This window comes from Bombyx mori, chromosome 17, assembly GCF_030269925.1.
Source record: "Bombyx mori chromosome 17, ASM3026992v2".
Classification (NCBI taxonomy): domain Eukaryota; kingdom Metazoa; phylum Arthropoda; class Insecta; order Lepidoptera; family Bombycidae; genus Bombyx; species Bombyx mori.
The window spans coordinates 9,470,515-9,498,055 of NC_085123.1; the positions used below are offsets into that span (position 1 = coordinate 9,470,515).

At 37.3% G+C, this 27,541-nt stretch overlaps 1 protein-coding gene, 1 long non-coding RNA gene and 1 other non-coding gene across 5 annotated transcripts in view; 1 reads left to right on the forward strand and 2 right to left on the reverse strand.

The window, feature by feature from the left end:
• Positions 1-11,900, reverse strand: part of LOC101738233 (sodium-independent sulfate anion transporter) — a 40,873-nt gene extending 28,973 nt beyond the window's left edge. Inside the window, exon 1 of one of the 3 annotated variants that reach the window (XM_004932418.5) lies at positions 11,404-11,900. The gene's annotated coding sequence lies outside the window, so the exon portion shown is untranslated. Of the gene's footprint in view, positions 1-9,782; positions 9,916-10,697; positions 10,855-11,403 lie in introns of those variants that run through there. The other 2 variants (XM_062673370.1, XM_021352122.3) reach the window with 2 other exon arrangements.
• On the forward strand, positions 10,059-10,515 carry LOC134200455 (uncharacterized). The gene is made up of 2 exons (XR_009975397.1): positions 10,059-10,183; positions 10,291-10,515. It is a non-coding gene; the product is annotated as an uncharacterized LOC134200455 (long non-coding RNA).
• A 3,511-nt stretch (positions 11,901-15,411) lies between the features above and the next one.
• Positions 15,412-24,035, reverse strand: LOC101738364 (uncharacterized). Its single transcript, XR_009975396.1, has 2 exons — positions 23,243-24,035; positions 15,412-15,480 (listed from the first exon to the last, which is right to left on the reverse strand). It is a non-coding gene; the product is annotated as an uncharacterized LOC101738364 (transcript).
• Between the last annotated feature and the right edge of the window lie 3,506 nt (positions 24,036-27,541).

A 27,541-nucleotide genomic window follows, 5' to 3' on the forward strand; every position in this document is an offset into this window, starting at 1 on the left:
TCGAACCCGAAAAATTATAATTTGCGTAATTACTGGTGGTAGGAGCTCTTGTGAGTTCGCGCGGGTAAGTACCACCATCCTGCCTATTTTTTGTCGTGAAGCAGTAATGCGTTTCGGCTTGAAGGGCGGGGTTGTAACTATACTTGAGACCTTAGAACTTATATCTCAAGGTGGGTGGCGCATTTACGTTGTCGATGTCTATGGGCTCCAGAAACCACTTAATACCAGATGGGCTGTGAGCTCGTCCACCCATCTGAGCAATAAAAAAAAAACACTAATATACACAAAATATCTTAATTTTTATGTTTCACAATTAACTTATGAGTTTATTGTAGAATCAATGACACGCGTAAAACGTAAATAATATCCTTGAACTTAATGTATAGAACTTTACTTCCTAGTTTTTTTATACCCTACAATCGTACCCATTTAATTAATATAGGTAGTACGAAGCTATGCCATTCGAATGAATTTTTTTGGTGTAAAAAAACAGTTCTTGTAATCCAACTAAAATATAAAAAAAATATAAACAAAATGTTTTATTCTTATGAATGCTTTGCGTATAGATAGGTACTAGGAAATGCTTTTTTTTACGAAAGTGGTGTAAAGTTTCCCAGTTCCATAAATCTGCAATATCTAACTGATAAAGGCCGAAAATAGGGTATTACGATAGGCAGGATCCTCGGTGATGTGGCGGTTCAAAACGACCGTTGGAATCAACTATCACTCACTAAACGCCTATCTGGGATCCAGTAATAATCCGCCATCCCAAGACAGTGATCTATCATTTTGAGGGTTGGCCACGCAATTCCTAGATCAATCAGTCGACCTCTATGTCCCCTGTCAAGTTATCAGTCAGTGTCGGGATGTAAAGAATGCAGAGATAACCGCTCGCTTGATTTGTGTTCATCGAATGTTTTATGAATTTAAATTTTAGCGGTATTTTCAATCGTAATAACAATTATGTATCTCCGTTTGGAACATACTTATAATAACGTTTACTATAGCTATAAACCATCCGGCCTATTAATATAGGGTGGGACAGCCGTTATATATCATAATACAATTGAGATTGGTTGGGGCAGCCGTTGTAACTATACTGAGACCTTTAGAACTTGTATCTCAAGGTGAGTGGCGGCATTTACGTTGTAGATGTCTATGGGCTCCAGTAATCACTTCACACCAGGTGGGATGTGAGCTCGTCCGTACATTAAAAAAAAATCGACCTTAAGCTTCAATGTGGTTGAGGGCATTCACAGCATTACACTATTTGGGTCTTGAGTTCACGTACCCTGTTATGTAATAAAAAAAAGAAACTTTTCATTGTTGTTATACAGGACGATGACAAGTATCCAACATTATTTTCTTATGATTAGTATTCATCGTCGATTTGAATTGCGTTTTGAATGCAAATTGCAAAAAATATCGTCGGCCGCATCGTCCCAGTAACTATCAAATAGCTTTATGTAATAACGGTATAGTGCTTTATAATCCGTGTATCAGTGGGAAGTACGAATCAAGGGTAAGACCATTTTCGTGATAGTCTTCGCATTAAATGTATTCTCATACTGCAAGTCGAATCAAAAGATATAACTCTAATTTGTTTATATAGTTACTACAAAATATGCCCTACTAATGTTTGTCTGATAAAGCTGATACGTTATTTTTTTACCAGAATTTTTTTTTCACTGACTTACCTACCCCAAGGTTGTTTTATGTCAATCGTATGACGTATATTTCGAGCATATTTGACTTAAATTCACGCAAGTATCACAAAAAATTATCTACCTCTTTGTTACAATATGCCTGAATACTAAACATTAACAGCATTAAAATTAGAAAGCAATAGCGTTGCGTCAGACCTTGAAGTACATAATTAAAGCACTAAGTTTTGAAGGGAGATAATTTTAGAAGCGTAATCTGTTACGTTTAAATAAATTACAAGTTATAAAGGGAGGTGATAAAGTTTTTGTGAAAAATCGCTAGAAATGTCAGTCTGTCGATTACGAGACATCGATTTGTTTCGCACCCTTCGAGGTCAGCACGTAGATGTCATTAATACAACCTCTCGACGTTGTTCCTACGTCTCAAACAAAAAAAAAAGGAGTTCTTCGATCGCCGGTGATCAAAAATGTGTTAAGGAATACAATTTTTATTGTTTATATTTACTGTGCAATCAATAACGAAATGTTAAAAGAGTTCATTGTTAAATTTATTTTTTAGCGTAATATTCTGTGTTGTCATTTTCAATTCTTTGAAGTTCATTTAACAACAATGTGCTATTAAATTCTAGATACGTATCAAATAAACAAATAGCACAAACATTATATTTTTTTATCACCATCAAATTATCTTTTGTCAGCATTAATTTTACTACTATCACAAGTAATTTAATGAGATTTTTAACACATACACACCTGGAAATTTATAAATATTGTAGGAATTTTAATTTGAAAAACTAACTCTTATTAAATAAATAAAACTACTTTTACGGTTTAATCTCATGATTTTATTGTCATATTATTTCGGAGGTTTGGAATACTATTGTTACCACAACCGTACCGGACCGTAAAATTAGCTTTAATTATGTCTACAACAGGCAAAAAACCGATCAAGATATTCGATCGAAAAATTATGAGCTCCATTATAGAATCTAGTGCGCAGGCAAAAACGGAAGGATGACGTTCAGTAATTTAAAATCTGGTCGCGTAATCGTTCAACAGATGACTGTGCACATCTGCAAGGGGCCTTACGAACTCTCCCTTTAACAAATTACTGGACCCGTGTTAGTTTAACGATTACAAGTCGCCGATTCATCAAGTACCGCTTTCGGGGGCACAACACGTACTTCTCCCATCTATTCTCCCCGTCGTGGAGCCGATCAGTCAGCGCTATCAGAAATCAAGTCCGGCAGCAGCGTTCTCTCTCTACTGAGCTGTAAAATTAATTTTCTACACTTGCTTGTATATACTTAGATACATCAATGACAAGTACGAAAATATTTCATTTTAATAATTTTTTTTTTTTTAAACATGTTAAAAGACCTAATTTAAATCACTCTATAAGAAAATAAACATAAATGTTAAGTTTTTTTTTTCAAATTAGGCGGTAGTTACTATAGTATAATTTGTATTCCAATATCTACAAATAATCTGTGATCACGAAAACTATGAAATACTCGTAACGTCGGAAATAATAAAATGCTAATAAGTAACCCGAGATTAAACAGTAAATACTGAACATACCATATTTAATCACTTACGAACTTTTTTTTTTTCCTACCTGAGCTGATAGCCTTGAGAGGCTATTTCAGCGGAACCTTAACTAGTAGGTGAGCTCACGGGGCTCAAACCTGACGAAGTTGCTAACACGAACCCTAGCAAGAGCCGTGTTTTGCAGAATCTACCACCGGATCGGAAACGCGACCCACTGAGAAGATCCGGCGAGAAACTCAGTGGGCTGTCTGAGGTTAATTTACTCGTCGAGCCCTTCGTAGCAAGCGATGAGTTTCCATTCTTTCTGCAGGATCGGGAATGTAGGTACCGGCGGCCACGATGAAAGGGTTCTCGTGTCGTGCCGCTTTATCGAAGAAAATACATGTTCATATTGCATTATATGATAAATATCAGATTAATTACTGTAAAGTTTTTACCTACTTCAAATTTTACAACTTTAAAAATGAAGTCGCTTCTGTGATGGTACGTTTTCAAGATCTATATTTCGAAATCTATAAATTGCACTAAGATATTGTTTTACTAGTATCAGAATTACATATTAGAAAAAATTAAATAAGTTCCATTACACAAAAGTTCCTCGAAAGCTTATGTTCAGCTTATATTAAAAGTATAAAAAACAAGATACACAATAAACAGACAGCGTAAGCTTGAAATACTTTCATATACCTGCTGAGTCAGTCAGTACCTTCTCTAGAAGTATGGAACATATAAAGAATTTGCGTATAGATTTGACTTCGGTCGAAACTTATATTGGCGAACCCGTAAAACTAGCGCAGCTCAAGAAAATGACTGGTGTTGTTCCTACAATATTACGAGAAAGATACAACTTTTAGATGTAATACTTGTACTTTTGTTATATGAACACCGAAAAATTCTTGTATCGGGACTTTGAAACTATGTATGTATATGGTTAGAGAGTATGTAAAAGACGATAAATAACGTATCTAGTTTTCGGTGATCGCAAAACGAGCACTGAAAAATATTATACATATCATCAGCTCAGCTAATGTCTTCTATTAAAATGTTAATGACATTTAAGACGCGGAATTAAATTTCACAGCATTATTAAGACAAATTAATATTTAAGACAGAACTGGCATTTTAGTTTCAACTTAAATTTAACTTGGTAGTCGTTTTTTTTATTTCGTATGTTTTTAATATGAGTTGACCAATATTCATTAGGTTACAGACATTTTATCAGAAATTCATCGATAAGCAGAACATCAAAGAACGAAAAATAATAAATAATTGTACATACATCCTCTTTTAAAATATTTCGCAAATCTGTATTTTAAGTTCTGACTAGCTAGCTATCTTAGGTTTTTAGAACAGTTCCCTAAAACCCAGAATATTTTGCTATTAGGTAACCGTTATTAGGCTTTATCAAAATTGAACAATTATGCAAATTGATCTTGTAATATGTTTACCATATTTCCGTATACATGAAATATATGATTACATATAAGAAATATTGGTTGTCTCGTGAAAAAGGCTTCAGACATTTATCGCATAACAATGAGCTTTGTTCGATCTATGTACACAAAATAAGAAAAAATGTCTGAACTGTTCAGAAATATGTACATGTTTGTGACTAACGAAGAATCACAAAACATGTAATATTATAATCTCGGTTGTATTATGTATTCATACTAAAAGCTTCACTGCCTCGCGGTTAAATAGGTCGGCTAGTGGTTCGCACCCGCGTGGTACCGCTAGTATTTGCGCTAATTTATAAATTTAGCTAATCTCATTTTTATTATACGATTTTATTTATACCATATTGCCTCTTGTGTCTATATTGAGTAATCTTATCACTAAATAGCGGGTCTGTGAGCTCATTGACTCCTAAACAGCAATAAGGTGGTACTGGTAAGGAGGTTACTGGTGGTAGGAGCTCTTGTGAGTCCGCACGGGTAGGTACCACCGCCCCGCCTATTTCTGCCGTGAAGCAGTAATGCGTTTCGGTTTGAAAGGTGGGGCAGCCGTTGTAACTATACTGAGACCTTAGAACTTATATCTCAAGGTGTGTGGCGCATTTACGTTGTAGATGTCTATGGGTTCCAGTAACCACTTAACACCAGGTGGGATGTGAGCTCATTGACTCATAAACAACAATAAGAATATCTTTTTTTTTATAAGCTGCCATTTACTGCGTCGTCATCATCAAACCTAAACTTCTTTTCGGATCCGTCGATTAATTTATATCAAAATTGGCCGCAGTGTTAATTACTGTTTGGAGATGGTTTCAAGGTAATATATTGCGATAAATACATTTAAAAAATAGATTTCATAACATTGTTGACTGCTTTGCTATTTTGATCACTTTTAAAATAATCGATAACCTATCTTGTATTTACATTCGATTTATTTTAATTGATTTCTTAAAAATTTTAATATATTTCGGTAATGCACGTGTACACTTTTCGCTTCAATGAAAATATTTATATTTAGGTCAATGAAAGACGTTATGTTTTAATTGATATTTTTATTATTCGGTTATATCTTCAAAACTTATTTTTTCGATGTTTGGGTCCAATAAAAAATGCACATTAAAATTTAATTCATACATTTATGTATATATGTATATTCTTTTTAATTGAATAAAAATCAATGTACGAATGGGAAAACAATATTGTGAAAGATACTGTTCACATATGTACACTGTCGGCCAAAAGTTTAAGACCGCAGGTCTCCGGAGACCCATCTAGCGCTCTTCGCCGATGACACGGCTATCTACTACTCGTGTAGGAAGATGTCGTTGCTTCATCGGCGACTCCAGATCGCAGTAGCCACCATGGGACAGTGGTTCCGGAAGTGGCGCATCGACATCAACCCCACGAAAAGCACAGCGGAGCTCTTCAAAAGGGGTCGCCCTCCGAATACCACTTCGAGCATCCCACTCCCTAATAGGCGCGCAAACACCTCCGCCGTTAGCCCCGTCACTCTCTTTGGCCAACCCATACCGTGGGCCTCGCAGGTCAAATACCTAGGCGTCACCCTCGACAGAGGGATGACATTCCGTCCCCATATTAAAACGGTACGCGACCGTGCCGCCTTCATATTAGGACGTCTCTACCCTATGCTTTGCAAGCGAAGCAAACTGTCCCTCCGTAATAAGGTAACTAACTCTCTACAAAACTTGCATACGCCCCGTTATGACGTATGCAAGCGTAGTGTTCGCTCACGCAGCCCGCACCAACTTGAAGCCCCTTCAGGTTATTCAATCCCGATTCTGCAGGATAGCCGTCGGAGCACCATGGTTCCTGAGGAACGTGGATCTTCACGATGACCTGGAGCTCGACTCTGTCAGTAAGTATCTACAGTCGGCATCATTGCGCCATTTCGAGAAGGCGGCACGACATGAGAACCCTCTTGTCGTGGCCGCTGGAAATTACATATCCGACCCAGTAGACCGAATGGTAAACAGTCGACGTCGCCCAAAGCACGTCATTACGGATCCTCCCGATCCATTAACGGTGCTTTTAGGCACCACAAGCACCGGTCACCGTCCTCGTCGAACCCGTCGCTTGCGACGAAGGGCTCGACGAGCGAATTAACCCCTAGACACAGCCCACTGAGTTTCTCGCCGGATCTTCTCAGTGGGTCGCGTTTCCGATCCGGTGGTAGATTCTGCGAAGCACTGCTCTTGCTAGGGTCAGTGTTAGCAACTTTCCGGTTTGAGCCCCGTGAGCTCACCTACACACGTTAGGGTGAAGCTGAAATAGCCTCTCAAGGCTATCAGCATAGGTAGGAATAAAAAAAAAAAATTAAGACCGCACTTAAACAACATAATAAAAGAAATGCACATCTGCATATTCTATTATTAATATCGAATATTTAAAGAGGTAATTCTTTTGTTTACTTTGAAGTTATTGGACAATAAACATCTATTGTTTTCAAACACCTTTTTTTTCCTACATATGCTGATAGCCTTGAGAGGCTATTTCAGCTTCTCTATGAGGTGTAGGTGAGCTCACAGGGCTCAAACCGGGAGTGTTGCTAGCACTGGCCCTAGCAAGAGCAGTGCTTCGCAGAATCTAACACCTGATACGAAACGCGACCCACTGAGAAGATCCTGCGAGATCCTGCTATGGTAGGCAGCGGCTTGGCTTTGCCCCTGGCATTGCTGACGTCCATGAGCGACGGTGACCACTTACCATCAGGTGGGCCGTATGCTCGTCTGCCCACAAAGGCAATAAAAAAAAACCCAGTGGACTGTGTCTATGGGTTAATTTACTCGTCGAGATCTTCGTCGCAAGCCACGGGTTTGGCGAGGACGGTGACCGGTGCTTGAGGTACCTAAAAGCACCGTTAATCAATCAGGAGGATTCGTAATGAAGTGCGACGACGACTGTTTACCATTCGGTTCACAGGATCGAGTTTTATTGTTTATATGGGTGGACGAGCTCACAGCCCGCCTGGTGTTAAGTGGTTACTGTAGCCTATGGACATCTACAACGTAAAATGCGCCAACCACCTTGAGATATAAGTTCTAAGGTCTCAAGTATAGTTACAACGGCTGCCCCACCCTTCAAACCGAAACGAATTATTGCAGGGTGGTGGTACCTACTCGCGCGGACTCACAAGAGTTCCTCCTACCACCAGTTAATAATTTACAATTTTATTGTGTCGTCTTTGTCTAACTGGAATTTAGTTTCCGCAAATGTGCAAATTGTAGTAAGTTTTGTCATTTAACTATTCTATGTAATTCGTTATTATTATTTTTTTGCCTGCGCACCTGTGTTCCATTCGAAAACGACTGTTGTTTGAACAGGTGAAGAACTTATTTTCAAGTTCTCGAGGCCAATAAGATTACTCATTCATCTTAAGCTCCGTTTCTGTTGAATATTTCAGTTATCATATTTGTTTTTACGAACGTGATAAAAGCCTGCTCGGCCTCAAGAAGTGGTCCGTCCTCGCCGAACGGCTCGGCGAGTAAATTAACCCATAGACACAGACCACTGAGTTTCTCGCCATATCTTCTCAGTGGGTCGCGTTTCCGATCCGGTGGTAGATTCTGCGAAGCACTGCTCTTGCTAGGGCCAGTGTTAGCAACGCCTTCGGTTTGAGCCGCGAGAGCTCACCTACACGGTAGGGTAAAGCTGAAATAGCCTCTCCAGGCTATCAGCTTAGGTAGGAATAAAAAGTAGTGTTAAATAATTTCCTTGATTTTTTTTTGATAATGAGTGCTGTTGTATCAACCTCACCGAACATATACTTTAAAAATGACGAAATACGTAATTTTTTGCACGACAATTTATAATAGTTACAATTTTTATAATTGATTTGTAAAGACAGATGGCTCCAGCCCACCTGGTGTTAAGTGGTTACTGAAGCCCATAGACATCTACAACGTAAATGAGCCACCCACCTCGAGATATAAGTTCTAAGGTCTCAGTATAGTAACAACGGCTACCCCACCCTTCGAACCGAAACACATTACTGCTTCACGGCGGAAATAGGCGGGGTGGTGGTACCTACCCGTGCGGACTCCCAAGAGGTCCTACCACCAGTGATTACGCAAATTATAATTTTGCGGGTTTGGTTTTTATTACACAATGTTATTCCTTCACCGTGGAAGTCAGTCGTGAACATTTTTGTTGAGTACGTATTTCATTAGAAAAATTGGTACCCGCCTTCGGGATTCGAACACCGTTGCATCGCTATATACGAATGCACCGGACGTCTTATCCTTTAGGCCACGACGACTTGTATTCGGTGAGCGGGCACACGACATTTTGAAACTAAGCTCAGGATCAAGGCAAAACAGGAAAATAAGTTTTTTAAGACGTCATAATAATATATACTTGTTCCATAATACTCGTCATACCTATGTGCATGGTAATGGAATAATAATAGACATACCTAATCTCTATTATTCCAAGCTTATATAAATTAATCATTGAAAGCTGATTTCGATTTTATTTAGCGCTTGTTGAGATTAGCGTGCAAAAACGCAGCGTGTTAAGACTGTTAATAATTATACCGTATATTATAGTTACACGATATTTCGATAGAGATATAATGACGTATATTTTTCAAACGTAACATAATCTAAGAAGTATTTCGTTCAGTCATTTAGTACTTCGGTTTTTGCGAATAACTTTAATTATAATACACGTTAACTCTGAAGTATACAATTTCAAAGTAATAAATTTGAGGTAAAATGCGGCATAATAATATCCAGTGAAGCTAATATCCTTTTTATTCGTAATTAAAAGTTCAATGACTCTTTAAATATCGTTATAGTTGATACATAATAAAAATTAATACTTCCTTTAGAAAGAAGCCTGTTTATATTATATAAATTCCATTAACAGGTAGTAGTAGGCGTTGACAACATTTAAAAATAACAAAAAACATGACAAAATTACGAGTAGGTAACATAACATTTTGTAATCCTCAGTTCTTGCTTAAGGTCAATGAACTATTTGAAATGTTTAAATTTATTTCAAATTGGAAGTACATATAATTATAAAATTGACTCAAATGGCAAATTCGTCTACACAAAAAAATACTTTTGTGTCAATACAATAATGAACTTACCACAGATAACAAAAAAAAATCACGATTTTTTTAATATACTTTTTTTTTTATTAAACCTTAAACAAGCGCCAACAACATTCGCGACCGTTAAGTAACTGGCGCGAAGTCGAATGTTGCGGCAACGAGCTGCGCCACGTGTGGTCATTCGCGATTATGTATTGCGAATTTGTACAATTTAATATCTCACATTTACCAAGCGTAGAATTATTATTCTTTGATAACTACATAAAATACTGCATGCAATAAGGTATTTCGTGCAACTTCCATTTGTTAGGAGTGATCGTACGAATGGCGATCTTAACGTGAGAATTCTAGCAGATATATTTTGATGAATGCTGTTTAGAAACAGTGTACTATCATGTTGATGGCTTAGCCTTAGACCCTTCCCAGTGCAGTTGAAAGTAAGCAGTTTGGAAGAGTCAACACCATTGCTATAATCAGTTACTGTTGGCAACACAATGTATTTTAGTAGGATGGCAGCATAAATATATTTTAGCTTTCTTTACAGAATTAGATAGTTACAGACAGATGGATACCACCAAAATCATTTGCATTCAGATCACCAGAAAAAACACAGCAAAAGTTGGACACTTATGACATTGTGAAGATAAACCGTCAAACACCAGATCAAAATACAGTTATCCCGTTGTTTTAACTAGAGTAGTCCTGAACTGTTTTAAAGGGAGAATGATGTTTATTATGATTTTCCAGAATATTACTATGCATAAGTATGTTCTTGAGTTTTATTAAATATTTAAAAAAAATCTACCTATCTCTTTGAGCTCTGCATATAGTATAACCATTTTAATAATAATAATAATAACTGGGAACAAATTACATGTGGTTATCCAACACTAATTTAGGATTCCCTTATATACATACTTATATATATTTAAATATATATATAATACAAACCCAGACAACGAGCACGCATTCATGTTCATCACACAATGTTTTCCAGATGTGGGAATCATACCTACTACCCTCGGTGTAACAGTCAGAAGCGTTAACTATTACTTCTCTGAGTCAGTCAGTTAACAGTTTAATAAATTTTATAAATAAAATGAATGACGGATGCTAAAATAAAAATTAAAATATTTTTTGTTTTAATTTATTTATCGAAAATGATTGTTCTAGATAACAAAACTAGAAACGGGGAGAAATCATTTCAAATTCAATGATTTTAATCTTTAGATTCAGGTACATGGAAAAAAATTGGCTTGAAACATATTTTAAATAAAAGTTAGTTACTGTATTTTTTATTATAATATTCTTCATTTTATTATATCCCTTTAATGTTTAAGAATATATTAAAGTATACTTTTTTTTATTTATTGAAATAATGCAATTTTGAGGGAGGGTATTTGAATAATACTACTTGCTGTGCAGCCTAATTTTCAACAAAATCTATCTAATATAAATTATAATAACTACTTTGTAGAAGATAAAACAAATTAAAGAGTAATAAAAATTGTTAAATATTTTTGTAATATCTGATTACTTTGTATCATAAAACAATGTTATTGAATAAAACGATAGAATACATATTTTATTATGCAGATTTCATAAAATTAAATTATATCCTAATGCGAAAACATTTAAAAAAACTAAAATTGCTTACCTAAATCAGATTCACTCAATATGAATGAAAATAGATATGAAATTTCGATATTCAGTAAATTTCGCTCAGTGTATCATATCAACAGCATTCTTAAGAGACACTAAAATTACAACTAGTACGTCTAGTACTTAATATGTAATCAGTGGTTTAAACACACTTTTCACAAAAAATTCAAACTGGAATGTAGACAGTAGAGTAGACACTTCCACGCATAAACATTCTTTTTTCACAGATAAAAAATAAATTTCACTGAGAAGTACTCTGTGCGATATTTGTTAACTCTCCAGCTGTGTTTTTTTGGTTTTTGTTTGAGGTAAACAAAAGAAATGTGTCCGACCCACGACTACTTTTATACTTTATAGCCGAAGTTTTGTATTTTGGGGGAAAAATCGATTTAATATATAAATAATCTCTAAAAAAAAAATTGTACACTTTCACGAGCATTCGAACATTTAAACAGTTAAAAAGATACCATTATATTACATTATTTATAAAAAATATATATATTACAGAGGACTCTCTGTGTTTTATGCATCCCCGAATTAAAATGATTTTAAGATGGCGCTACTGTAGCTAATTTACCAAATATGAAAAGAAGCGCTATAATATTAACAAAATTATTGATCAACAGCATGGAAATGGAACATTGAAAATGACAGCCTCCTATAATTCCATTTTCCAATTCAGAATTATTTACTTTTTATGTCATTATTTAATTACATATGTACCTGTATTAAATTACGTTACCATTTTAACTTAGATGTTTAACTTATATATTTTAGTATTTTCTAAAATACATAACTATCACTCTCAAAACAATACAGTATACCGAAGTTTATATATATATATATATATATATATATATTTTAGTATACATGTATAAATATATACATACATATTATAAACAAATACTCTCGTTACGATTAGCGCAAGTGCGCACAGTTATATCTGTTACTTATTAAATGATTTTACATGGACACTTTGTAATTAAGTTTTATGTAAGGTTACCTTTAGATAGCATTACGGTTCAGTAGAGTCAACACAGCGTCGATGGCTTATCAATGGCAACCGTGTAGCAGGAGAAAACCTGGTTGCTCCGTATACATTTGGCGACGTACCGTGGAGGGGGAGATGAGGACTGCCGGCCTGACATGGAGTGATGTTAAGGAGCAAGTGCAAGACAGGGTGAAGTGGAAACAGCTTGTGGAGGACCCTATGTACCAATGAGGTACTCTAGGACCACAACAACAAAGTTACCTCAGAGATACTTTTTACTGGCTAGGCCTTTCAAGACCTGACAAAACATTAAATTTGTAAATTGTGCTTAATCATAATGCAATAAAAATGTATTTTTGACTCGCTATCCCGTCAATGTTCCTAATACTGTCAAGTCAATCAGTTTTAATAAATTGAAATTACCCGGTTCGCTAGATAGGTACTGCTCTTTTTCTTTTTTTTTAGTTTGGCAATTGGCTTCTTGTGATCTCATTGTTGCCAGTGTTGAGAAATATTTTCATTCAAATACTACCTACCTAGGTACGGCTCACTGAATTGGGCCCCTTTTTTGTATTTCGGATTTTTTTTATTTTGAATTATTTGTTCGTCATTTGTTCGTTAATGTTCGAATGTAAAAAATATTTGTTCGTCTTTTATTTATTTATAATTAATTAAACAGATGATCACCCTTAAGTTGGCCCCTCTTACTAGATATCTTTATTTTTATCGCTCAGATTAATTAATTTAATTGTTCGATGACTATTAACAATTAAATTCCCAATTATTAATTATTTTATATCTATTAAGCAAACCATCACCTACAATGCACATTCCGAAAATTAAAAAAGGGGCCCAAATTCATTGAGCCCCTAGGTACGTATAAATATTTTAAAGTTTAAATGAAAAATGGAGTGCCATGAAATAAAGTTGATTTATTTGAAATGGTAATATATTGGGCGAGAAACTCAGTGGGCTGTGTCTGAGGGTTAATTTACTCGTCGAGCCCTTCGTCGCAAGCGACAGGTTCGACGACAACGATGACCGGTGTTTGAGGTACCTAAAAGCACCGTTAGTGGATCGGGAGGATCCGAAATGACGTATTTGGGGCAATGTCGACTGCTTTCCATTCTTTCCGCAGGATCGGGAATGTAGTTACCAGCAGCCACGATGAGAGGGTTCTCGTGCCGTGCCGCTTTATCGAAGTGGCGCATCGACGCCGACTGCAGATCCTTACTGCTGGACTCTATGTCCAGGTCGTCATGGAGGTCGACGTTCCTGACGAACCACGGAGCTCCGACGGATATCCTGCAAAAACGGGATTGAATGACTTGGAAAAACTCAACTAAGTTATGGTCTGTAAATGTTGTTATAGCTACGTAAATTATTAGAATACAAATGCTGAATATGTGTTTCTTTCGTTTTCTTTTAATTTACATTTTAAAGCAACAAGGTTTCATATTTTGAAATTAACAGTTTCGAATTCTTCTTTGTGTTTCTGATAGTTAGTTTTTATAGGTAATTGTTCTTGTTGTTTTTGTAAGCAAAATATGCCTTATCCTAAGGTGGTGTTCACCGTTGCTCATAGATGTTCGTAAGCACAGTCAGGCCAGTGCACTATCGGTTTAATTACAATTATAATTTGTCTCAGAATTAAGTTATCGACTAAAATTAATATATTTTTGTTTATGCTCAGTATCACACCAAATTGAATATCATTTTAGCCTAGCTCTTCGCTCATTCCATTTATTTTAATAACTTTGAAGGCTTTGTAAGCTTCACTAGTGAAACTGACCAAGTCTTCGAAATAATTTAATTTTGCCAGAGTCTTGTTCAGATATAATTGAAATAGCAGCTATCCAGTCTTAAGACCATATTGCATGAATGATAGGTTTTGTGCCTGTGCTATATCATAATACTTCCTAACTCTAGTACGTAACATGGATATTGGTGGTTACGACTCCGGTCACCGTCCTCGTCGATCCCGTCGCTTGCGACGAAAGGCTCGATGAGCGAATTAACCCATAGACACAGCCCACTGAGTTTCTCGCCGAATTTTCTCAGTGGGTCGCGTTTCCGATCCGGTGGTAGATTCTGCGAAGCACTGCTCTTGCTAGGGTCAGTGTTAGCAATACTCCGGCTTGAGCCCCATGAGCTCACTTACACACGTTAGGGTGAAGCTGAAATACCCTCTCAAGGCTATCAGCATAAGTAGGAGGTGGTTACGGTTGAAATTAGTTAGGAAGAAAAATAGGAAGTCAGCGAACAATTGACAGATTCCGAGAATTTGTGCAAAATCAGAAAACTATATAAAATCAGGAAAATAAACTGCGTATGTAACCTTTCATCTGTAGAAATTACTTAGGTACACTAGGCTGCGTGATCTTTATCTCTTATTTTCTATCACGTCCTACATCAACAGTCACGCATGAGCGTACCTTTTGATGAGAAGTAACTAACAATAGGTACTTAGATGCCTCCCAGTCGGTCGAGTTCCTAACGTAATACGGTTCAGTAAACTTGCTTAACATGTTTCTACTTTGTTATTCATTGGGCCGGACATTGGATACCTGTTCGTACTTACTTACATAGTTTATTTGTTTTGTAACTTAGGTTAGTGTTCCTTTCGCAAAATAAACATATATGATAATTCGAACACACAGAGGTCGAATGTATATTGTTAAAACGAATTTTATTGGTGATAGGATAAAAAAAGCCCGCACACACGTGAACTGTTTTACGCCCGTTTGAAAAGAACGCTCCTTAATCCTAAAACAATTGGAACTTTCGCCGGTGTATCTTAGGGCTTTTTTATAGTATATTACGTTAAAAAAACTAGACGGATCAACGAGCCCACGGCTTGTTTGGCGTAAAGTGACAATTGGAGTCTATAGCCATCATAGCGTCAGTGTCGCTGCGGCATAAGATCTAAACCAAAAATGTATTAACCTAAAAACTCACAGCAATCACGTAATTCTTTTATCGCAGGTATAAAAGTAAAAGAATGAGACGAGCTTTTATTTTTAATGATGTATTTAATTAATTTCACTGGGCCTTTCTTCACTGCGGTGTCAGCGTTCGAATCTGCGAACAAAACAGAACAAAAAGTTTCACATAAATCCTGAAAATGAAACAGGCACCCCTCTTCAATGGCGGTCGAAAAACCGTTTGTTAAAACGTGCTCCCTCAACCAGGAAGGAGTATAACTCCGAAACTTGACAATTCTGAGTTATTTACGACTTAGAAAATCCTTTACGATTGATGAGTTGGTCTAATGCAGGCTGTATCATATTTATCAAAATAACTCTGTAGCATGATTAGGATAAATCGTATTCTACCTACATTCATTCTTTGAGCTGCATGAAGTGCTAATCACCTTCTGACATGAGGTCGAATTCGCAATATAAATGTTCAAGAGTATACAGAAAGTCCCACATTGCGCAGAAAGCAAGACGTAAAATGACCTTCCTTTTTGTTTTCTTTCCTACCTATGCTGATAGCCTTGAGAGGCTATTTCAGCTTCGCCTTAACATGTAGGTGAGCTCACGGAGCTTAAACCGGAAGTGTTGCTAACGCTAGCCCCAGCAAAAACAGTGCTTCGCAGAATTTACCACCGGATCGGAAACGCGACCCACTGAGAAATTCCGTCGAGAAATTCAGTGGGTTGTGTCTATGGGTCATGGGTTAATTTATTCGTCGAGCCTTTCGTCACAAGCCACGGGTTCGGCGAGGACGGTGACTGGTGCTTGTGGTGTCTAAAAGCACCGTTAATGGATCGGGAGGATCCGTAATGACGTGCTTAGGGCGACGTCGAATTTCCTTCCGCGCGACGCAATAAACTATAAAACTTTGCAGAAATAAGAACGTGTACTTCATTTAGCCATAATGAAACTTTGCTATTAAATCCAAAAAGGGTTTTCGAACTTGTGTCATTTTTCTTTTAACTCCATGGAACTGACTTGTGGTCATACATGCATATGTATGGGTCACCGAATCTGAAACGAGATAAATCACAGAGCAGGCGTTATGCACATAACTCTCGGGCTACGGGCCACTTGACATTAGCAAGGTCTCCTCTCGTCGAAGAGATAGAATCGGTCATATTTTATCAGAAACTGACACGAGATTATGTGTGTTCTTGATCGGTTAAGATTTAGCACTGGGCACAACTATAAGTGATACTGCTGTGAAAATTTGTGAACTAGATAGGTATAGGTTTATTGAAGGTCACAATGGGATGTGATGAAGCCTCAATAATATTATAAAACATATACCTACCTTACCCTACAGACCGACACGTACGGTTGTCACGGTAAGAAAAGGTTTTTACTGCCTTAGAAAGCAGACGAGCATACCGCCGAGGGAACACGGGTGTGTGGACTTACAATACGCCCTACCACCGTTCTTTGAAGTGATCCCCGTGGAACAATTTTAAATCGTACGAAAATACCTCTACGCCTGAAGCGGTGTAAAGAGACGCCAACGTCTACGATTACAGGACTTAGAAAACGTTAGGACATAAGCGAACAAGGTCACTTTATTTTTCTAACTTGGTAACTGTGCAACAAAAAAAGTTTTTTGCGGTAACTGATAATCGTAGAATTCGTCATTTTATTACAAAATTAAATTTTTTTACCAACTTCAATCTGACTTAAATCGTAATATTAATATTCTGTTAGTAAGAAACAAATAGTTGTTAATAGTAAGTTTTTGAGGTACGTACAGTAACTTAAATATTATCCAACATCTTAGTAATATACGTCACTATCATGATCATATTATTATATCATACCTCATAACTATTTAAATTTGAACGACTGTTTGATACTGTTTGATATATTACGAGTATTCAAAACACCGACAGGTAAAATGAAAATAAAAATGAATTAACAAAAGAAAGTCATTATGGCTTTTCATTCAAAGGACAAAACCCTTGGTTCATTCGTATCCAGCGATGTGGCTATACCGATGTTCAAATCATGTAGGTTGCTACTAATTTTTCTAATCAAATACGTAGCTTATGAACTCATTGACACGAATTACTTTCATTATGAAGGAATAGCATCGTGTAACAAACAAACCCGCCAACAAGTACTAGTGATAGAGCGGATTCTGAGCTAGAGCAGAACAAAATCCACCGCGAATTCGCGTTTTAGTTTGAATGTAAGCGTTCTTACAACGCCGTTTCGATTTTGTGTACAAGAAATAATAATTATTACAGCTTACTAGTCAAACCCGGCTACTCTAACTGTTGTAAAAGGAATGAAAAATACCAATCTATTGAAACAATATACCATTTTATATTACACTAACGACCCGCCCTCGCTTCGCTTCGGAAACATTACAATACACAGGAAACAAAAAAAAAAAAAAAAGTAGCCTATGTTCATCAGGGACAATGTCGGCTTCTAATGGAAAAAGAATTTTTCAAATCGGTCCAGTAGTTTCGGAGCCTATTCGAAACAAACAAACAAATCTTTCCTCTTTATAATATTAGTATAGATATAGATGTGATCATGATTAATTAACGCACAGGTAAGACGATATGAACAAGTAATTAGGAAGATAAGACGTCTATTCTTCCGAGCGTTTTGAATAATGTGTTCATCTACCTAGCCTAATAGCAATTAAATGTGTTTTGTAAAATAATTTTATTGTTTAAACAATCAAGTATAATCAATATCATTGGTAATATTAAGAGCTGACAGTTTTTAATTGGCATAGTTTTTGTTATGTATTGGATATTGGCAAACGTAAGATAATTTTAATAAATTCATAAATGTAACCAAATCTATCGGCTTTAATCCCGTGTATGCTTCGTAGAAAGCCGAGATTGCGTACGGAGGTTATCAGTGGAACCTAATTTAATTCATTATGCCGCCTCTATGGACCCTTCCGTTCGGTTGAAGCGTCCCTATGCAAAATTCTTTAACTTGCATTATTAATGTGGCCTCGTTAGAGTATCTCGATCCTGGATTGGCGAGATCTATTCCATTTATAATGTGTTCAAGAGACAGCTATTCATCGTAATCTTATTTGGGACGAAGATATAAAAATTTAAAAAGAAAAACTGCCTGCATGGCCTTCACATTCAACCATCTTCTTGTTTTATGCTTAGATATTATTTTTATTTAATCATTCAAAAAAACCCAAACTCATCGAAACCATAATTAAATTTTTTGTTAGAAAATGATATATGTTCAAATAAAAAGGATTCGATAACAACCGGATTATCTTAAATATCAAATGGCAAGTCTAAATTTAAAATATAAGCGGCTTAATTGGACATATTCAACGCTGTCTTTAGACAAAATAACTAAAATCTATCGGTCAAACTACGCAGAATACCAATTTTACTGTTTTATTATAATTGGTTATTATTGGTAGTTGGAGGATTTTGAGCTCGCTTTGGCCGGTACAACTGACCTGTCTGATTCTACGGTGAAGCAGTTATGGACACAATTTAAATAATAATTCGTTAAACAATACAATTGATATTTGATGTTCTTGTTTCAACGTGGGTCTGTTATATCACATTGTGATCTAAACGGGCCCAAGTAGTCCAGAAAAGCCACATATTGGCTCAATTCTCGTTTATCCATTTAGAGAAAAAAATGTCCCTGAAAAATAATAATTCCATTCCCACAGTAAAATTATCAAGTCATCGGTTATCAAAACAGGTTTTACATCTCGGCCGCAAAAATCACCATAAAGAACAATATGTTTATATAAAGCACATAATAATAATACGTACGTACGTACGTAATGAAATAAATAGTTGCATTTTATTGGAGGATTACGGAACTTAGCTCCGATATCCTTGCGATATCGTTGAAATGTTGCAAGTAAGCCTGATTATTCTCTGTTTATCAATGATTTCTCTGTCGTTGTAATATTTACTAGTGCTCCCCCAGTATAATATATAATATGTATGTAATATGTAATTGAAATTATAAGTTTGATCATTATTATGGTTCTATCATCACAAATTTTGCCAAGACTACACTATAGACAAATAATATTAAAGACAAACAATATCAATCTATTCTCGATTTGACCACGGTCTTTAAATAACAAAATCTTGTTAAACAAATAATAACAAAAGTTGTAAAATATGTGTTGTGTAAAATACAGAGCAGTGTGTATATTGTTTTTTTTATTGATTTAATGTATTTTTATGCAAACTTGAAAAAAATATTAACATTCTGTACTCCTTCTCTATAATCTATATAAGTGTGGGAAATGTCATAGTCCTGCGTCTGCGCAATTTTCGTAAAAAGGGGTACAAAGTTTTTGCTTCGCGTATTAATGTATAGATTTTATTAAATTTTACAATAGCATTTCTGTTTAATGTACTAATATTATAAACGAAGGATTATCTAACTCATTAGAACACCTTTGCATTTGTCCAAAGGATTTAATATTAGAATTGACTTTTTCTCACAACTTGCAAATGCATGCGGGTATTTTATCGTTTCGCAATCGTTATTGGCTGGTAAACCAGCAGAAACCAGACGGCTACATGGGTTTAGAAGCGCTTGGACGTTGACCCAGAAGCCCCGTGAAAAGAGGGGCCTGGAGATTATGTTCAAAGTGTTATGATAAACAACAAAGTATAGGAATTTCATATTATGTTTAAAGTGTAAATCCATCTTTACTAAATACGTTACATAATGTCCAATATATAGGTAATTATTAGCTGGAATAGCTCGTTAAGCTACCATCGAATAGGGAAAAAAACAATTCTATTCATATATAATTCTAATATATTAGGGCCGCTTACTTTCACCGTTTTCGTGTATTTCTAGTAATTAATCTTTGTGTGCATAGCGTAAATCCGTAATCGAGTTTATTATTAGTTGTGTTGTTACCGTGCGAGATCAATTGCCAGGTATTATAGTTTGTGTCTGAAGTGGAGAACTCTCTGGGGCGAGTCTCCAAGTGGGGCGAATTGGACCTGGTTCAATTCAACCCGTTGAAGACACAAGTTTGCGCGTTCGCTGCGAAGAACGACCCCTTTGTTATGACGCCGCAATTCCAAGGAGTATCCCTGCAACGTTGCACGAGTATTGGGATACTTGGAGTCGACATTTCGAGTGATGTCCAGTTTCGGAGTCATTTGCAGCAAAGCCAGGTTGGCATCCAAAATGTGGGGATTCCTCAACAGAGCGAAGCAGTACTTCACGCCTGGACAAATACTTTTTGTTTATAAAGCACAAGTCCAGCCTCGCGTGGAGTACTGCTTCGACCTCTGGGCTGGGGCTCCCAAATACCAGCTACTTCCATTTGACTCCATACAGAAGAATGCCGTCCATCCTATTCTCACGGATCGTTTGGAACCTCTGGGTCTGCGGAGGGACTTCAGTTCCATCTGTATTTTGTACCGTATGTTCCATGCGGAGTGCTTTGAGAAATTGTTTGAGATGATCCCATCATATCGTTTTTATCATCGCACTGCCCGCCACCGGAGTAGAGTTATCCACAGGGAGTTTCCAGAGATCTTTTTTGCCACGTACCATCCGGCTTTGGAATGAGCTCCCCTCCACGGTGTTACCTGAGCGCTATGACATGTCCTTCTTCAAACGAAGCTTGTGGAGAGTACTTAACGGTAGCCAGCAGCTTGGCTATACTCCTAGCAATGCTGAAGCCCATGTGCAACGGTAACCACTCATCATCAGGTGGGCCGTACGCTCGTCTGCTTACTAGGGCAATAAAAATATATAAAAAACGTTTTGAATGTTTTTTGAAAAGAAAAAACTATTTACTTACAAAAACGTCTTTAAAAGTATCGCAGGTTCAGTTTTTTTTTTTTTTTTTTTTCGCAGGAGAAAATCGCCGGATCCCCGTATGTGGGAGTTGAACCTCACTAAAAACTCCTGCCGCTCACAGCCGGCGCCCTACCCCGGACCGGGCGGAAACCCAGTCGGAGCTATTGAGACGGCGGGACAGCGTTTACGCAGAGCATATTACATCCATCCCGCCGTCCCCCAGACGCCGGACCGGCGGCCGCCAGCGACACGACCGCCGGTTCCCTCAGTCGACGGGCCAAGAGCCCGCATTGATGGCGCCGCGCTACACCTTGCCCCGGAGCGGTCGGGGGAACGCGGCTTACCACGCCGCCCCACGCCTAGGCTCTTTCCCGCACAAAACGGGTGGAGCCCGAAGCTCTTAGGGGGCCGGGTTACGGACGAGACCCCGGTCCCGACCCCCTGCTCGGCGGCGGCGGATTTCTGCGTAGTGAGGAGAGCTTTGCCTCACTCGCCCCCGGATAGCACAATTTTACTTTGTTTTAAAGTTATACCGCTAGTACTGGGGCGCACGTGTTACGGGTGGTGGTTGGTGGCATTGCTTTTTTAAGCCTGAACGCATTTAAAAATGTTTGGAACAAAAAATAGGGAGGATACTGCTACATTCGCGTGAGGATCAATCAATACACTTTAGTACGAGTAATTGTGGAAAAAATAAAAAAAATACTGGTTTAAATTTAGTAAACGATATCGTGCCATAATCGTAGAAGTTGTTAATGTTAATTTTTTTTTAATTCATGGCGTACACTTGTGTACGAATTCACGGTGCATCAAGTGCTAAGTGTTTAGTGGAGGCCACAATTATCACAAAGCGTCCATTGTATAATCTTTACATAAATTCTAATGTTTGCGAGTTTGATGTTTATTACACAAGTTATTTCTTCATCATGGAACTCGTTCCTGTGAATTAGTGAAGTACGTATTCCCTTAGAAAAATTGGTAATCACCGGCGGGATTTTAGTACCGGCATAGCCGCATCGCCTAATAGTATTACTCCGGGCGTCTTATCTTTTAGCGAACAGCGTGTTTCGATAGAATCGATTGCCGGATTGGAACCTCGGCATACTCATATTTCAAAAGGGTAATCATGTATCTTATTTTACAGGTCGCGGACACCTCTACAATTACGTTATGTGAATGCAGGTACATTCGGTAATAGTTATAGAAATGAGATAAATAATTCGAATGTGCACTAAGTGAGTTTTCCCAAGTGTAACAAATTTTTTGGTACGATTGCGCGATGGATTGTCATTGAATACGATAGATATACTTATATTGAGCTGCAAAACGACCATAGGGACATTCAGGGAATCGGTCGATGTATAGATTTTTTTGTAAATAACCTTATTGGTATTTTCTTCGATTTTCACGCATCATAGACGAGTGTTTGTCCGTGACTACGAAAATTGATAAGTATTTGAAACTTCGGAAATGATATATAGACAGGAAAAGACGTGAGATTAAGCTTCTTTAAATATCTCGTTGAAACTTTACAAAGATGGAACGTAAAGTTCTGAGAGACACGTATTATATGTTTCATATGAATTCGCCAAAGGAATACATTTTCTCAATTGAAACGTAATCACCGTATTGCACATACCATAAGGGATAGAGTTCTGATTTTTTTATCATTTAATGAAATAAATAAATAAATAACTTTTTAGCCTTTTTTTTAATTTTAATATAAAAGAAGGTTCAAAAAAAAAAACGCATTGTGTAAGATATTTCCATACTAATCCCCTTAAGGGAAGGATGCTTGTTTTTAAAATATTTTTAGTAGTCTATGAAACGATAGGAAAATTCTTTAAAAATTCCAGCTTTTCAAATTCACCGATTTGTCTATGCACGCCTATGAAACAGTCATAGACAAAATAATTTTATCATTTATGTTTTATTAGTTTTAAATAGTTTGCATACCCTAATTTACCGCGCTTCGAAGATGATCAATAAAACCAGCGAAAACTGAATTTTTGCGAATTGTTTTAAAGTCATATAAAATATGTAGTTAATGAAATTAAAATAAAAGAAAAACTACCTACCTTGTCAATCTTTATCCGAGCGACGCCAATTCAGAAGGCGAGTAGTCCGCGAACATGTTTATATCAGATGAGGAATGTTTGTTTTTAGCGTTCAGTTCAATAATGTCCTTCAAGTTCTGCACGAAGTAAGTGTAACGCAGATTGTATTCGGACTCATCTTTGTACTGCCTCTGGTAGTCCGTAATAAATTTCTTGAACAGTTCCGGGGCTTCGTTTAAGTTGTACGATGGCTTTTCTAAATTTTCCGGATCACCCCAATAATCTTCAGATTCAGAATCTTTCTTATCACCATTGTTTTCATCATATTTATTAACGTAATCATACGAATAAACTTCGTAAATACATATAGTTAAAGCGATGAATATTATTTTGTTCATATTGCACACGTGCGTAACATACGAGGGATACACGGTATCTGAGAGAATGTACTATTTATATTGTAAACCTGCATCAGGCCTCGTGAACCAGTCTCGGTGTTTTTTGCATTGAAATTATTTTATTAGCATTGTTATTATTATTTTTTTCGTTTTCTACTAAGACATTCATTATCTATTATAAACTATTGAAGCCAAATATTTGAGAGATCATCTTTGAAGATACCAAAACGACATTCTTTGATTTACATACATACTAATTAAGTACTTTATTTTATTACTTCGATTGATGGTCACGGCCGAATTGAGGATAATTTGTTACCGGAGTGTATAGACGTTACTACGTAAATGTCGCCATCCACCGTCAAGAGCTGTTCTTCAAGCCGGAATGCATTACTGGTTCGCGGTCGAAATTGGTAAGACCGTGGTACCTATACGTGCAGGCTTACATTATGCCTGGTGGTTTATTACCGGTGGTAGGACCTCTTGTGAGTCCACGCGGGTAGGTACCACTGCTCTGCATATTTCTGCCGTGAAGCAGTAATGCGTTTCGGTTTGAAGGGTGGGGCAGCCGTTGTAACTATACTGAGATCTTAGAACTTATATCTCAAGATGTCTATGGGCTCCAGTAACCACTTAACACCAGGTGGGTTGTGAGCTCGTCCACCCATCTAAGCAATAAAAAAAAATTATCTGCCACCGGTAAAAGCCGGTTGGCGATCGGAGTACCCTCCTAAAGTATTCAAGAAAGCTTCTGTCTGTTCTCCAGTGAGTCCCTCAGTGGCCTGGATATTCTATATTATTCTATGCCGAAACCACGTACCCTAAACTATGCGAGTTCTATATTTAAAATTAAATTACGTAACATCCTTTTTAACCTCAATCGGATTAAAGTATGATGCGACAATACAATTTAAATGGTGCGATTCGATAAACTGCATAATAATTAATTTGGCCGTGTTTAATATCATAGAAATAAAATTATTAATCGTTAGTTTACCGTGACCACTAAGGCTGAAATGAGTTCGATGTTGGATCATAGATGATAGCTATTGTTCATAGTAAAGATTTGCTTGGCTTGATTTGTATCTATTTATCTACGTAATGGAATTTTTTAAAGTAGTTTTCAATAACTTTGAGATGTTCGATTTACTTTAATGTTTGTGTGAAGAACAGATGATATAAGTTACAGATTATATAGTTCACTAAGTATACTTAGTTCAATGCCACCCGTTGAAGACACAAGTTTGCGTGTTCACTGCGCAGAAGGACCCCTTTGCCATGGTGCCGCAATTCTACGGAGTATCCCTGCAGCCTTCCAAGAGTGGTATTGGGATACCTGGGGTCGATATATCGAGCAATGTCCAATTTCGGAGAATTTTGCAGGGCAAAGACAAGTTGGCGTCAAAAATGCTGGGAGTCTTTAACAGAGCGAAGCGGTACTTCACGCCTGGATAAAGACTTTTGCTATACAAAGCACAGGTCCGGCCTCGGCTGGAGTACTGCTCCCACTTCTGGGCGAGGGCTTCCAAATACCAGCTAACATTCCATTTGACTCCATACAGAAGAGGGCCGCTCGGATTGTCGATAATCCCATTCTTACGGATCGTTTGGAACTTCTGGGTCTTCGGTGGGACTTCAGTTCCCTCTGTATTTTGTACCGTATGTACCATAGGGAGTCCTCTAAGGAATTGTTTAAGATGATACCATCATCTCGTTTTTACCATCGCACCGCCTATCACCGGAGTAGAGTTCGTCCATACTACCTGGAGCCATTGCGGTCATCCAAAGTGCGTTTCCAGATATATTTTTGCCACATAACATCCGGCTTTGGAATGAGCTCCCCTCCACGGTATTTTCCGAGCGCTATGACATATCCTTGTTCAAACGAGGATTGTGGCGAGTATTAAACAGTAGGCAATGGCTTGGCGTTGCCCCTGGCCTGAAGTCCATGGGGAACGGTAATCAATTACCATCAGGTGGTACGCTCGTCTGCCTACAAATGCAATAGAAAAATAAAAATATTTAAATATAAAATATAATTTTGCCCGTATGCCCTGGCCAGGATCAGGAGAAGAAAAAATGATTATTTTCGTTTTCAAACGGTGTTTTCTTTACCTTTTATAATTTTAATTTATATTTTCTACGGAACCATTTTGCGGACTTGTTTTTACGTAGGTTGCTTTTTGTACATCCTGTTAAGTTCTAAAAACATTTCCAAGTTTACACGATAAAACCGTCGTGTTATCAATTAGCATTTTCCGAAACTCGTCTAGTGAGATTTTTTTCTGTTGTATTATATTAATATACTTAGTCTGGTGACTAAAATACTTGACGATCGTGTTTGCAGCTTATACAAAAATTATACAACTTAAACAGCAAGACATCTTTTTTTATTTTATGGGTGATGTTCTTTGAATGCAAAGCAAAAAAACCTTACATTTTTGTCGAAGGAGGGATAAATGTTACAGCTTGCATTGAAGCGTGAATGTGTTAGGAGTGGACATTACGGATTTAAACGTCTGTCGAATTTCAGCGGGATCCCTAGTTGCTCGGTCTTCCACAATTCTTAGACAGTCATCGTGGCAACCAAGGCCGATTTATTTTTGTTTTTACTTTTTTTCTCCTTACCTATTCGCTGGTAGCCTAAGAGGCTATTTCAGCTACGCCCGGACGAGTAGGTGAGCTCACGGGCTCAACCTGAGAGAATTTGCTAACACTAGCCCTAGCAAGAGTAGTGATTCGCAAAATCTGCCACCGGATCGGGATCGCGACTTAGAAGATCCGGCGAGAAACTCAATGGGATGTGCCTATGGGTTAGTTCACTCGTCGTAATCGACGAGTTCGACGAGGATGGTACTAGAGAGCCCTAAAATCACCGATATTGAATTCGGAGGCTTCGACAAAACATGTTTCGGGTGACGCCGGGTTGCACCGTCACGGTCGGGTATGCAGAGGCCGACTGGTGTCTATTTGTTTTACGCTTTCGCGTTTATAATCACGAACATTATAAACGCCATTATTTTACGGGCTTTTACCACTTTTTTCACTAGATCTGGAAGCATCGAGAAGCTATTTAATGTGAAAATCATGGTACATTAGAACTCGTTAGTTAATAATCACCTATATTATTATATTATTATAAATAATTACGTCTAGTTTTTATAAAATACGTGCATCTCTATTCAAATAATGTTCAAGAGCTAGAACAACTTCTTTGTCTTTGTAGATAGAATAGCCTGCAACCCACCTCATGGATATCAGCAATGCCAGGGGTATAGCCAAGACGGTTCCTCCTGCCTCTTGCCACCGCTGCCACCTCTTGTTTTCCAATATCGTTTGGGCAAGCGTCATTGCGGGGTAGATTTTTAATTCACCATTCTACCTATTTATGACACAATCCAGTCAATTTGACGGGTAGGATAGTAGTTATTATAACACAAGAGAAATTTTGACCTCATGATTCAAGATGGTTACATTATCGTGCCTATGTGTTCTTGTCATAGCTTAAGAATAAGAAACCCACGATGTTAACTGCAAAAGCCTACAAGCGATGAATTCTAAATAACATCATTTCATTAAACCTTGTTTTGTCGAGGAAAAAATATTAGAGGTTTTTTTTAAAGCTGCAAAAGTCGGCCAGTCTCGTTCTTTAACAAAGAAGCATATTTTATTGTCTGTAGATTTTTAATTGTAGTGTAACGTGGGCCCAGTGGCGAGGAGAGATAAACAGACAAAGGTTTATCAGCTCATTGCAGGGCCGCAACCAGACAATCGAATATAAAATTAACTAAAAAACACAAAGAAGCTCTCAGGGGCAACGTTGGCGAAAAGCTTACTATTCATAATACGTATATTCTTTATACATAATATACTACTAAGCAATTTTACTAATAACTATACTATGGAACATTAGCGCCCCGCA